The sequence below is a fragment of the Peromyscus californicus genome, unplaced genomic scaffold, assembly GCF_007827085.1.
Source record: "Peromyscus californicus insignis strain IS unplaced genomic scaffold, ASM782708v3 Scaffold_22__1_contigs__length_63687245, whole genome shotgun sequence".
NCBI classification, from domain to species: Eukaryota; Metazoa; Chordata; class Mammalia; order Rodentia; family Cricetidae; genus Peromyscus; species Peromyscus californicus.
The window spans coordinates 21,533,911-21,546,952 of NW_026294525.1; the positions used below are offsets into that span (position 1 = coordinate 21,533,911).

Here is a 13,042-nt window from a genome sequence, read left to right on the forward strand (position 1 = left end):
TGCAGGTAAAATGAGACTTCTCTGTGTACTGCTGTAGGAGGGGAAATTGGAGAGCTGAGACATTTTTTTTTTAATTTGTTTTTACTGTTTTTAATTATGTATATCGGCATGTGGGTGTGTGCACCTGAGCGCAGGTACCTGTGGAAGTCAGAGGTATCAGGTCCTCCGGAACTGGAGTCATGGGCGGTTGTGAGCAACCATGTAAGTGGTTGTGAGCCACCAAGTGAGTGCTGGGAATTGAACCTATGCCCCCTGGAAGAACAACCAGCGCGCTTAACCACTGAGCCATTTCTTCAGCCCCAAGAGGCAAATATTAACTTTTTTTCACTGTTGTTATTGTCTTCCTTTCTTTGTCTGAGACAGGTGTTAACTCTCTACAGCCTGGCTGGCCTGGAATTCACTGTGTAATTAACTCAAGCCCCCGAGATTTACAGACTTCCACCAGGCCCAGTTTATCCTTTTCTTTTTTCTTTTTTCAAGTTTGATGTGCATTGGTGTTTTGCCTGCGTATATGCATGTCTGTGTGAGGGTGCCAGATCCCCTGGAACTGGAGTTACAGACAGCTGTGAGCCATCATGTGGGTGCTGGGCATTGAACGCCAGTCCTCTGGAAGAGCAGCCAGTGCTCTTAGCCACTGAGCCATCTCTCCAGCCCCTCATCAATTTTTCTTTTCTTTTTTTTTTAAATTATTTTTTGTTTTATTATTATTATTATTATTATTATTATTATTATTATTATTATTATCATGGTTTTTTGAGACAGGGTTTCTCTGTGTAGCTTTGCACCTTTCCTGGAACTCACTCTGTAGCCCAGGCTGACCTCGAACTCACAGAGATCCGCCTGCCTCTGCCTCCCGAGTGCTGGGATTAAAGACGTGCGCCGCCACCCCGCCCGGCTCATCAATTTTCCTTAATAATCCATTCTAAAATATAACTTTAAAAGTTACCTTTTGTCAGGTGTGGTGGCACAAGACTTTAGTCCCAGCACTTGAGAGGCAGAGACAAAGGAAGTATCTCCATTGAGTTCCAGGCCAGCCTGGTCTACAAAGTGAGTTCCAGGCTATCCAGGGCTGAGTAGTGAGACTCTGTCTGAGGGGGGAAAAGTACCTTTTCAGATAACTGCCAACCTCACAAATGGACAAAACTACAGCCTAACCCCAAAGATAAATTTGAGATTTGAATTGCTCAAGCCCGTGGTAAAACCTTCTAAGATAGAAATGACTCACTAGTGCCTTGAAGGTTCTGCCCCTTTGGGCTTCTGAACCTTGGCACTAACTAGTCGAGAAGGAAGAAAGGGAGAGACAAACAAAAGCTGCAGCATTGAAAGCCTGACCCACACCGTGGGAACTCCTCTTCTTCTTCTTTGTATTGCTGAAGCTCCGGGACCTGGGGCCTCCCACACAGAGCAGGATGTCCCTTTCAGAGTTTGCTAATTCTTAGGGGTACCACACTGCTGACTTTACCCAAACCAGTCAGTCCTCAGCCTGCTTCCCCCCTTCTGTGCAAACCACACCTTCCCTACACTTCCTCTCCCCATGACTGACCTTAAGACTTCTACAACAGCTTTCTAGGACCCCACAGGACTCTTGTCCCAGGGATCTGTACTATGCAATCTTCTTTTGCAGAAGTCACTTTTTTTGTTCGTTTGTTTTTTGTTTTTCAAGACAGGGTTTCTCTGTGTAGCTTTGTGCCTTTCCTGGAACTCACTTGGTAGCCCAAGCGGGCCTCTAACTCACAGAGATCCACCTGCCTCTGCCTCCCGAGTGCTGGGATTAAAGGCTTGCACCCCCACTGCCCGGCTCAGAAGTCACTTTTGTGTCCGTGTGTCTACCAAACCCAGTTAAAAGGCATCCGTGGCACATTTTTACCACATACCCTAGAAGAGGATGCTCAAGGATACACTGTACAGAATCAGGTGTGAAATATTTCCAGTGGATTTTGAGGTCATTCACTTGTTCAGCACGTGGATAGTCAATACACATAAAATTCTAGAGGCACTCTGCTAGGCAGAGTTCCCATTTCACACGGGTAAGCACCCAGTGCTGACCCTGGACAGAGATGACTGATAGGGGATGGTGCTGACCCAGACTGACTCATTTCCTGTGTCCCCAGTCACAGACCATCACTGCCCAGGGCAGTCTGCTCACATTGAGATGTCACTCCACACATCTCTATGTTGACTTTAGTCTGTGTGCAATACTGGTATCTATCACCTAGAATTTTATTTCAATATGTCTGTCTGCCTCTCTCTCTTTCACTGGGGTCTCACTATCTAGTGCTGGCTGGCCTAAAACTTGCTATGAGACCAGGCTGGTCTCCAACTCATAGAGGTCTACCTGCTTCTGCCACCCAAATGTTGAGATTAAAGGTGGTCATCACTATGCCCTTCACTTGGATCATTCCTTTAAATGGCGTAAACAACACTCATTCCCTTGCAGGTACTCTGACAAAAGGTCTAGGAACACTGTCGTTTATGTTAATGGAAATTTAACTTAGGCCACATTGGTTCACAATGGTCTTGTGTCCAATCATAGAAAACGAATAGGTGTATGCTCTCTGTCTCCTAGGTGGCGTCTCTACAACTAAACTATCTTGAGATTGTATTTCACCCCAGTCAGAAAGGCTACCATTAAGAAATCACAAACAAACAAAACAAAAGCTGGACATGGTGGCCCACGCCTTTGATCCTAGCACTCAGGAGGCAGAGGCGGGCAGATCACAGAGTTCAAAGCTAGCATGATCTACATAGTTCCAGAACAGCCAGGACTACATAGAGAAACCCTGTCTCAAACACACACACACACACACACACACACACACACACACACACACACACACACACACAAATCAAACAAATGCTGGCCAGAGAGGGGGTGGCAGGCCTAATACATTGCGGGTGGGAATGTAAATTAGTCACAGGTACTATGGAAATAAACAATAGAAGTTACATACACACGCAACCCTAATAATAGAATCATCATATAGTGTATTACTCCTGGGTATTTACCAAAGATGTTGAAGTCAGCAACCACAAAGACACATGCGCAGACATGTTTACTGCTGCATTTTTTTTCCCTCAACAGCTAAGGAGAGGGGCCAGCGTAGGCATTTAAGCGTAGATGAGTGGATATAGAAAATTCAGTATACACGCACAATGGAGTTTTATTCAGCCACATCTGAGGACAAAAGTCTGCCATTTGCAGGAAAAAAAGATGGAACTGGAGATCATGTTAACTTAAGTAAGACAGTTCAGACAGACAGAGATCACAGGTTCTCTTTCATGTGGAATTACATTGGAAATGGATATATATATGATCTGAAAGTGGAAGGGGCGGTATAAGGGAAGAGGAAGGGAATGGGGTGAGGTGGGGTGGGGTGGGGTGGGGTGGAGGTGGGACAAAGCAGAGTAACAGGAGTGAATACAAACAAACCACATGATACATATGTTTGAAAATGTCCTTATGAAATACATCATTCTGTGCTATGAATATTCTAATAAAAATGTTAGCGCTTGGGGCATTAAAATTTACCTCATTTGAATAATTAGCACATGCATGAGGCACATAGCCTGCACCCGATTTGTGCATTGACTAATTGAAACTGGACCTAAAAATGAAAACTGGGCTGTATGGAGCGGAAGAGATAGCTCAGCATCTGAGAGCACTTGTGGCTCTTACAGAGGACCTGGGTGAGTTCCTAGTGCCCACGTGACAGTTTATAAACTCTACCTCCAGTTCCGGGGACTAATGGCTTCCTCCTGGGCTGGCACCAGGTACCCATGCAGTGTACTTGCAAACATTCAGGCAGGCATGAACAGGACATAAAATAAATGAATAAAAGTGGAAATCAAAAGATGCTAATTAATCAAAGTCCCCAAGCTCCAACTTACTACTGAGGAGGATTAAGAAAGCTTCTTGTGTAGGAGTCTTCAAAGTGACCATGATACCTGTGTCTTAAGGCTGATGGCTAATATGTAATATATATAATATACTATATATACATATATATATATATCCCTTTAACTTTATAATCATCTTCAAAGTTTGAAAGAAAATGTTTAATTGAAACAAAAAGAATGAAGCCAGAGAAGGACTTTATCATACAATTAAAACAATGCTCATGAAAAGTTATCTCAGTGATGAGTGATTCTATTTAATGAAAGATTAGTTATCAAAGATTTAAAGGGGGAAGATAACTTTCTGTCTGAGGTTGACATTGCCTTAATCTCCTAAACAGAGTTATTCAAAAGCTTCAGGTTTATCTAAACAAATAAATGTTCCTCAAGTTTACCAGTAGGCGTCACTGTTTAAACCTACTAATAACATTTCCCACAGAGTTCTGAGCCAGGACTAGTAAATGAGATACATCATTCTGAACACCAGCCTTTCCGTGTAAAGAATATTTCTACGACTTCAGATAATTGAGAGGCCTGAGGATCAGATGGAAATATATAATCAATGATGATCATCAATGTTTCCTAAGTTTTATGGTTGTACTAAGGGCTTTAATCACTCTCTTATGCTCAAAGTATTTAAAAGGCTGGGAAGTTCCCAGAGCTGCACCTACAAATTTTGTTTAAGATCGTAGGCTGCTTTGATTAAAAATACTCTGGAAGAAATTAGAAAAAAAAACTGAAAATATTTCAAATTCTGGGTCTTCAGAACAATGGTACCTTTTTGGAGTTAACTGAAGGGTTGCATCATGAGAACAAGTCAAACTTTGGAGGCAAAAAAAAAAAAGGAAGGAAGGAAGGAGGGAAAAAAAAGAAAAGGGAGTGAGGAGTGGGGAAATAGGCAGAGAAAGGCAGAGGGGAAAGTACTTTTGCAAAAAGTTAGTTGATATCAAGACTCCCCGGCTTCCTCCAGCTAGGCAGGGGCAGCTAGCCGAGGTCTGCAGTGCCCTGCTGTCGTGCACAGGTCGCCGGAGACTCGGTTGCTTCACCGAGGGAAACTCGGCTTGCAGCACCGACCTACGAAGGCTGTAACTGCATTTCTTCCAACTGGAAATCAGAATTCTAATTTTTCAAGGGATTTGGACCTAAAAAAAAAACTGATACCGTGAGGAAAGGGACAAAAGTTGCACCTATACCAGGAGTGGGGTTCGAACCCACGCAGACATATGTCCATTGGATCTTAAGTCCAACGCCTTAACCACTCGGCCATCCTGGTCCCGGCGTGCACTACTGCTTCGGCACTTCCTACAAAGCTTACACGACCCTCCTCTTCCTGCTTTTTCTTTTTCCGAAAGGATGCTCCCGCGCGGCCCGCCGGGCGCTCCCGAGCTTTCCCGGACCCAGCTCCCGAGCGACGCTCGATGGCTGCCGCCCGGATTTCGTGTCGCCGCCGCCGCTCGCTGTCGCCCCGAGCTCTTGGCGGCGGCGGCGACGGAACTGCAACTGCAGGAGCAGCGCGCGGTCCGGCGCTCCGAACCAGCGGGCGGCCGGGCGGCCGGGCGGGCGGCTCAGCCCCGCCGGCTCGGCTCGCACCCTGGAGGTGCGCGGGCGCCGCAAACAAACCCCAAGGCTTAACTTCTGCGCTGCGGAGCGGCCGTGTGACCGAGTCCCTGCGGTGGTGTGGGGACGGGGTCCGCGGGGCCAAGTTTCAAGTGTGTTTATTCTCCATCGAAAGAGGTGCCGGGGCCTTCCCTGCACCTGTGCGCCGCTTTCTTTTCCCGCCCGTGGGGCAAGACACGCCGGAAGGAGGCTCTGGAGAGAGCTGTGTGGGCAAGGCAGTGTGGCCCAGTCCCTCATTTCCCTCCCTGGTGGCTGCAGGCACGAATAACCCCTTTGCAGCATCTCAAATGCAGGGTCAAGGCCTCCCGGGTCCCTGCCACCTAGAGGGCCGTGTTCCCTTGTTTTTTAAAACTTGTTCGGTGTTCTACTTTCGTTTTTTGTTGTTGTGATAAAACACCCTCGACAAGAGGCAGTTTAGGGGACAGGGACTTATGTGCATGACACTGGCCATCACCCAGTACCCCAGGGTCCCGGCTAAGTGTTCTACAGCAGCAGACAGGGAGCTGGTGGCTGAGCCTTGCCCTGACCACCCCACGTTGTCCCCGCAAGAGCCTGTTGGTACAGGGCCGGTGACTTCTGTCTTTGACCATAAATTGACATAGATCTGTCTGCTCCTGCCTCCTGAGCCACCCAAATGTGGCTTCTATTGTGCTTTCTACATCCTTCAAAGCTTGGGTCCTGGGACCCTGACGAGGAGAGGCGATGGGATGGAGAAAGGACAGACCCACGGACACACCTACCATGAAGCTGGGATCAGGTGGGGGCTTCTCTTAACTGCTGAAAAGCCGGAACCTCAGTGTGCTTATTAGGTACAGCAGAGGAGAAGGGGTTAGCTAACCTTGGTAGGTGGTCTCTGTAGGTGAGCAGTCCCCTAGTCTTTGCACACACAGGTCAACGGCCCATAAACACAGTCAGACCCCAGAGAAAAACTTCGCCTATCTCTCGTGCCTGGATGGATCATATGGGTAATGGCTTTGCCAAACTGTTCCCTGGGTCAGAGTCCTTGAAGCCCTTGGACACGTCAAAATGTACATTCACTCTGGCCTTCTTCACTCGGGGCTTCCTCTGCCCCCTCTAGCTGAGTGCATGTGAAGTCAACCAATCCGGTTTGTGTACATACAACTCGGGTCCTTCCTGGTAGATGTCAAAAAGAGATGTGTGGATTGAAGTTCCCAGAGACAAAAAGAAAAGCCGCACCTGTGTTAAAGATCCTACAAGGTGAATTGAATGATTATCCTGGGCTATTTTTAGTCCTCTGAATAGCTGCTCATTGCCCACCTCTGTGTGTTGGACCTGATACTCTTGTGACTATGAGTAAATCCTTTTGAAATGTACTTAGACCACTAGACTCCACCAGCCCAAGAGCTAAGAGTATCATCAGACATCATCGGAAGCAAATAGCAAAGATTCTGTGCTTTGTAGCAACAGTCTACCTGCGAGTCCCATCAATGTTTTTGAAAAATGATTTATGACTTTCTTTTATTCTCTAATTAAAAAAAAAAACTTCACAAACTCTTACCACATTGGAACATGATATTCAAAGTAACGTAAATCTGTGTTCTGGGGCTATGGCTATTCAGATTTAGCTCCAGAATAAACTTTCTTATTCCCTTTGAAGTGAGTGCTGTGTTTTTGCATTGATTCAGATAAGGTTACTGGGGACAAGGGAGAATTAAGGCTGTGTGGTGTGTATCTGTGATCTCAATGCAGCCATGTTCTGTACAACAGCGTTTCCACCAGGGTCGCATAAGAAGCAATGATCTCTTAAGGTAGAGTGAAGCCGAGAGTGTCTGATGACCAAGTGCAGGGCGGCTGCCGCAGAGTGGCATGGTATTCCCGTCTTTATGGTGATGCTGGTGTGAACAGACCCTCTCTGGCTCTGTCGATGGTACAGCAGCTGACTCCTCTAATTACATACAACATTAGTAAAAAACGATAACTGGCTATATTACCACTTTATGTTCTCATTGCTTTCTTGTGTGTCTGAGTACTCTGGGTCTCAGCTCATTGTTTTAAATTTCTTTTTCTTTTTTTTAAATTGATGTGAAAATTAACATGCAAAGCAATGAATTTCATTGTGGCATTTTCCCACAGCTTATCCCTCTTCCCAATGGTCCTTCCCTTGTGACCCATGACCCTCTACTTTTGACTCTCATTCTTCCCCCAAATAGTTCCCCCTTCTGTTTCATGTCAGATGTATTTTATTGTCCTTTCTTCTTCCCTCTTCCTCTCCTAAAACCTCTTCTTCCTCTCTCATGGTTCCCTTTCTACCCCCCCAACACACACACACACACACACACACACACACACACACACACACACACGGGGTAGGGAGAAAAGAGAGATTTAACTCTAGAGTCTGTACATGAGGGAAATAATGTGTATTTGTCTTCCTAAGTCTGGCTTATTTCACTTAAGGTAATGTTCTCCAGGATGCTGGTTAGGTTTTTGTTTTTGTTTTTGTTTTTTGTCAACTTGGACACAAGCTACAGTCATCCGGGGAGAGACCATCATTTGAGAAAAATTCCTCCATCAGATTGGCCTATAGACAAGTGTGTGGGAAGTTTTCTTGACTAATGATTGATGTGAATGGGCTTACCCCACTGTATGTGGTAACACCTCTCTCTGGTCAAGTGGTCCTGGGCTGTAGGAAAAAGCAAGCTGAGCGAGCCATGAGAACAAGCCAGTAAGCAATGTCCTCCGTGGTTTCTGTTTCAGTTTTTGTCTCCAGGTTCCTGTCTTGAGTTCCTGCTCTGAATTCTCTCAGTGACGAACTGACGTATAAACCACACAAACTGTTTCTTCCCTAGGTTGCTTCTCGAAGGGGTTTTTATCTCAACAATATGTTAGGTCCAAAGCAGGTCCCCCAAATGATGTGCTGCCAACAACGTCCTGCATGGGCTCAGCTCAGGATGGACTCTGGGTAAACAGAAGGAGTGGTAGCCAAGAAACAAAAACCTACACTCAGAAATCTTGTGATTCAGGTTTTGTTTGCCAGTTGCTTCTGGCAGGCAAGATGTTAGGTCCCAAGTGGGCCCCCAAAATGGCAGCACTGTTTTGTTTTATTTGTTTGTTTGCTACTGTCTTTGAGTAAGGGCCTCACATAGCCCGAGCTGACTTTAAATTCTCTAATGTAGCTGAGGATGGCCTTAAACTTCTGGTCTACCTCTCATGTGCTGGGATTACAGGCCTGTACCACCATGTCCAGTTTTATGTGGTGTTGGGGATCAACTCAGGCCTTTGTGCACGCTAGCAAGCACTCTACCAAGTAACCTACACCCCTGGTCCTTACAGCCATTCCCACCCCCTCACCCTCCCAAAGATTAAAATGAGAGCAGTTTGCAGTCAGAGGGAAACGGGGTGGCTTGGGTGCCCGCTGCCAACGTGTACTGACAACACAGAAGATATCTTGTGTGGTGCTGGGCCGGTGTGCTGGTTCCCTGTTATCCATGTTAAGGAAGTGTGGGGTCATCCGTGGTCAGCCTTCTCTCTACCAGGGCTTGGAAACCGTCAGGAAAAAGTAGCAAAGCATGAGCTGAACAAAACCGCCTGCAAAGAGGAACGAATAAAGGACAGTATCCAGGGCCACCATATCCACAAAGAGGCAAACTCAGTGTAAGGAGGCAAGTTCATTCCAGTCTTGTGAAAGACACGTGACGCAAGTGCTTTGACAAGAACCGGGGAGCAACAAACGTTCCTTCCTCATTTCCTGGGTTGTCTTAATCTAGCTGGTGATTTACGGTAAAAGGTGTGTGTATGTGTGAAGCTTAGTCTGTGGCACACCCTCGAGCCAATCCCACACAGTGTGTGTGCACTTTGAGGGCTCTTTCCCTGGGCAGACAAGTCAGGAGTTGAGTTGATGCTATCATTTCAAGAGTGTGAGTATTTGCTGTTGCTATTTTATCTTGCAAATTGGAAGGAGGAGTTCAGTTACTCCCTCGCTACAGGCAGACCTCTGATCTATCTACAAGCTTTCCTTGGAGGTATAAACCACAGTATTTACTTTGCATTTAAGGCTTTGTGTGACTTAAAGGTTGGAGAACAATGCACGTCTTCAACATTTTTTTTTTCCTTCCAAAATAAAAAGTAGGGCAAATACAGAAACAATGGACTAAAGAGAATTAGCACATTGTTCTCTCCTGTTTCATCCACTATAGAGCAGTGCAGTGAGGAGGAGGTGGTCAGAACAGCCTGGATACTTTAGTGGCCTCCAAAACGGCATGGCCCTTTCCACTTTCTATTGGTTTAATTAATTACTTTATTTGAAAAAAAAAAATGGAGTGTTCCCACCCCATCCCCACCCCACCCCCACAGGAATGTCTGTTTCTCTGTTTCATTTTTCAGCCCCTCTCTTCTAGGTTTTGGCTCATCTGCTTGGGGGTAAACCTAGAAGAATCTAGGATTCTCTTGCCTTCTTACAGAAAACCTGTTTTCTTTCCTTCTTTTCTCTAAGCACTCTGCCCCTGAGCTACATCTCCCAGATATATATTCTATTTTCTGCCACCTTTCTTTTTTCCTTCCTTCTGCCCCCTTTTAAATATTTATCTTGAGACTCATTCTCTCCCCGCCCCTCCCCACCATATCCCAGGCTGACCTGGAACTCACTACCTAACCCAGGTTGGCTTTACAGTCATGGCAATCCTCCTGCCTGAGTCTCTCAAGTGCTGGGTTTACAGACACTGGTCGTGACACTCATCCTTTTATTTTTATTTTGTTTTAGACACTAATTCACTAATCCCACTGGATTATTTTAAAAGTATCTACTCCAAGTTGTTTTATCTGGCAGCCACAAGGAAAGGAGGGGCCTGTATGGGTTGTAAGTCCTGCACTGCATGCTGCAGGTCCACTTTTAATGCCAAACCAAGAGAGTTAGCAAGATAGACTGTGATTTCCCACTGGAAATGGGAACTCGTTGAATAATTACCTCCAACATTGATCATGGCTGGTGCAGAGAGTCCTTTTGATAAGGTGTGGAAAGGGGATTCTTAAGTTTCCTTGATGGTCGACTTTCTTCTCCTAAATGCACACCCTAACGCCTTGCCACTAAGTGACATTTCTTGTTTCACAGGCTTTTCCCCACCATCCATCAGATTGCAAAGTGCGGCTGAAGATTATGAAGAGGCCCTGTCACTATGCCCATTTAAGGATGCACCGCACCGGCGCAAACCACAGGGCAAGGCAAAGAACGAGCTAGTCAAACATTCCTGTGTGCAAGAGAGAGCAAGAAAAATTCCTGGGCTTGTCACGTGGGGGCTAAATACCTCCTTTTTATCGGGGCTGACATTCCTTGTATTGCCCTCTCCCTTGTGGGGATTCTCTGAGGGCTGCTTGAGAGACACCTGCCACCTGGATGAAACATCTGTCTGCGTGTGCCTCAAAGCCCCGCGGAGTTGGAGTTCCCAGCTTAGCAAGTCTAGCTCAGGATCCCCCTGCATCCACTCCTTGCTCTTTAAGTCCTGCAGACTAGGAATGGCCTTGCAGCTGTTTAATTCACAGACAGTATGAACTGTAAATGAAAACAATTTACATTGTGTGTGTGTGTGTGTGTGCGCGCGCGCCATGCATATATTGAAGGCAGCATGTGGACGTCAGAAAACAATGTGAGAGATGATTCTCTCCTTCCACCATTTGAGTTCTGGGAATTGAACTTAGGCTTGGTAGCAAGTGTCTTTACCCACTGGGCCATCTTGCAGGCTCCTGATAGGCATTTTGTGGGTCTAAGCAGTACATATGGGATGCCTGGGGCAGACATACACACAGGAATGGGCTAGTATCTCGGGCGGTTCTCATATGCAACTTCCGTGACCGACATTATTTTAGCATTGAAAGACACAGATACTGACCTGAAACACAGCCTTTCACAACTGGGAGGAGGCAGTCAATTATTTTGCATAAATTATCTAACTAGATTAAATATTAAAAAGGAATAGAACAGGTTAAACCTAAGCCAATACGTTTTTGCCCCAAGTCTCTCTCTCTCTCTCTCTCTCTCTCTCTCTCTCTCTCTCTCTCTCTCTCTCTCTCTCTCTCTGTGTGTGTGTGTGTGTGTGTGTGTGTGTGTTGTGGATGGAATCCAAGGTCTTGAGAATGCCAAGCACACACTACTACTGATCTGTACTCTAGCCCCACCCTACTCCCATCAAATTTTTTGAAAATATTGGTATATGGTTGGAATGAAAGAGAATAAAAAAAATCCCTTTCAGATTAAATGGTTTTGCAATTTCTTTCTGTGCATATTGCCTGAGTCATACCTTTCCCAAACCATCTCTCCCAAGCTCTGCCTCACAGCAGCCCTTCCTGAGCTCTGTGACGGGGGTGCTGGTCAGTGACTGGGCCTTAGTCATTCACTGTCTTTTTAAAAAAAAAAATTAATTTATTCTTTAACAGTTTCACATTCACACATGTGTACACACACACACACACACACACACACACACACACACACACACACATTACATTCAAGTTATACTTATATCTACCCCCACACATTCTTAATCCTCACCTCAAGTCTCCATTCCATTTTTAGGTCTTTTTGTTTTTGCTTTGTGATGCCCTGCGTTTAACTGGTCACATGCATGGACATGGAGCTATTCATTGGGACATCATTAACTCACTTGTGGCTACATCACTGAATACACTGACTTCCTCTCCAGAAATCGTATTCATTCATTCATTTAGTATTATATTATTTAGTATGTATACAATGTTCTGCCTGCATGTATACCTGCACACCAGAAGAGGGCAGCAGATCTCATTATAGGTGGTTGTGAGCCACCATGTGGTTGCTGAGAATTGAACTTAGGACTTCTGGAAGAGCAGCCAATGCTTTCTTAACCTCTGAGCCATCTCTCCAGCCCCTCTGCAGAAATCCTACCTTCTGTTATTACCCCTGGACAAGGCTGAGCCCTATGAGCCCCTCTCCCATCTGTGACTGAACGTTTGACAGCTCAGTCTTCCGTGGGCAGCAGTGAGTTCATGAGTGCCATGGCATTTCACAGCCTTCATGCCACTGTCTGATTCTTAATTACTTCCCTCCCTTCTCCTGGGATGTTCCCTGACCCTTGCAGGGGATGTCATAGATGCCCATTTAAGACTGAACACCCAACAGTCAATCATTCTCAGAACCTTGGCCAGCCAAGAGCCTTCATTGACCACTATTCATTGCAAATAGAAGCTTCTTTGATCAAAGCCGAGGACAGCACTAGTCTATGGTTATAAACATAAGTATGTAAGAGGTAGCTTGACATATCAATTCAGTGAAACAAAAGTAATAGGTTCATTCCTAGTGATTATGACTTCCCTGAGCATGGGCCTTTGACCAAATTCATAGTATCAGGCATGACTATTGTGAAATGGGCCTCAGCGTCAATCAGAGATCAGTTGCATACCCCTGTAACAGTTGTGCCACTATTATCGCAGTAAACACATCTTGCCTGGCAAGTGGTATTGTCGTATGTAAGGTCCAAAGCTGGAAAAAAAAACACTGTTGATTTTTCCCCTCCCAGCTTCCTGCGTAGGAACTTCTGATATG

At 45.7% G+C, this 13,042-nt stretch overlaps 1 non-coding gene across 1 annotated transcript; it reads right to left on the reverse strand.

The window, feature by feature from the left end:
- Positions 1-5,084: 5,084 nt before the first annotated feature.
- Trnal-uaa (transfer RNA leucine (anticodon UAA)) lies at positions 5,085-5,167 on the reverse strand. Its single transcript has one exon. It is a non-coding gene; the product is annotated as a tRNA-Leu (tRNA).
- Between the last annotated feature and the right edge of the window lie 7,875 nt (positions 5,168-13,042).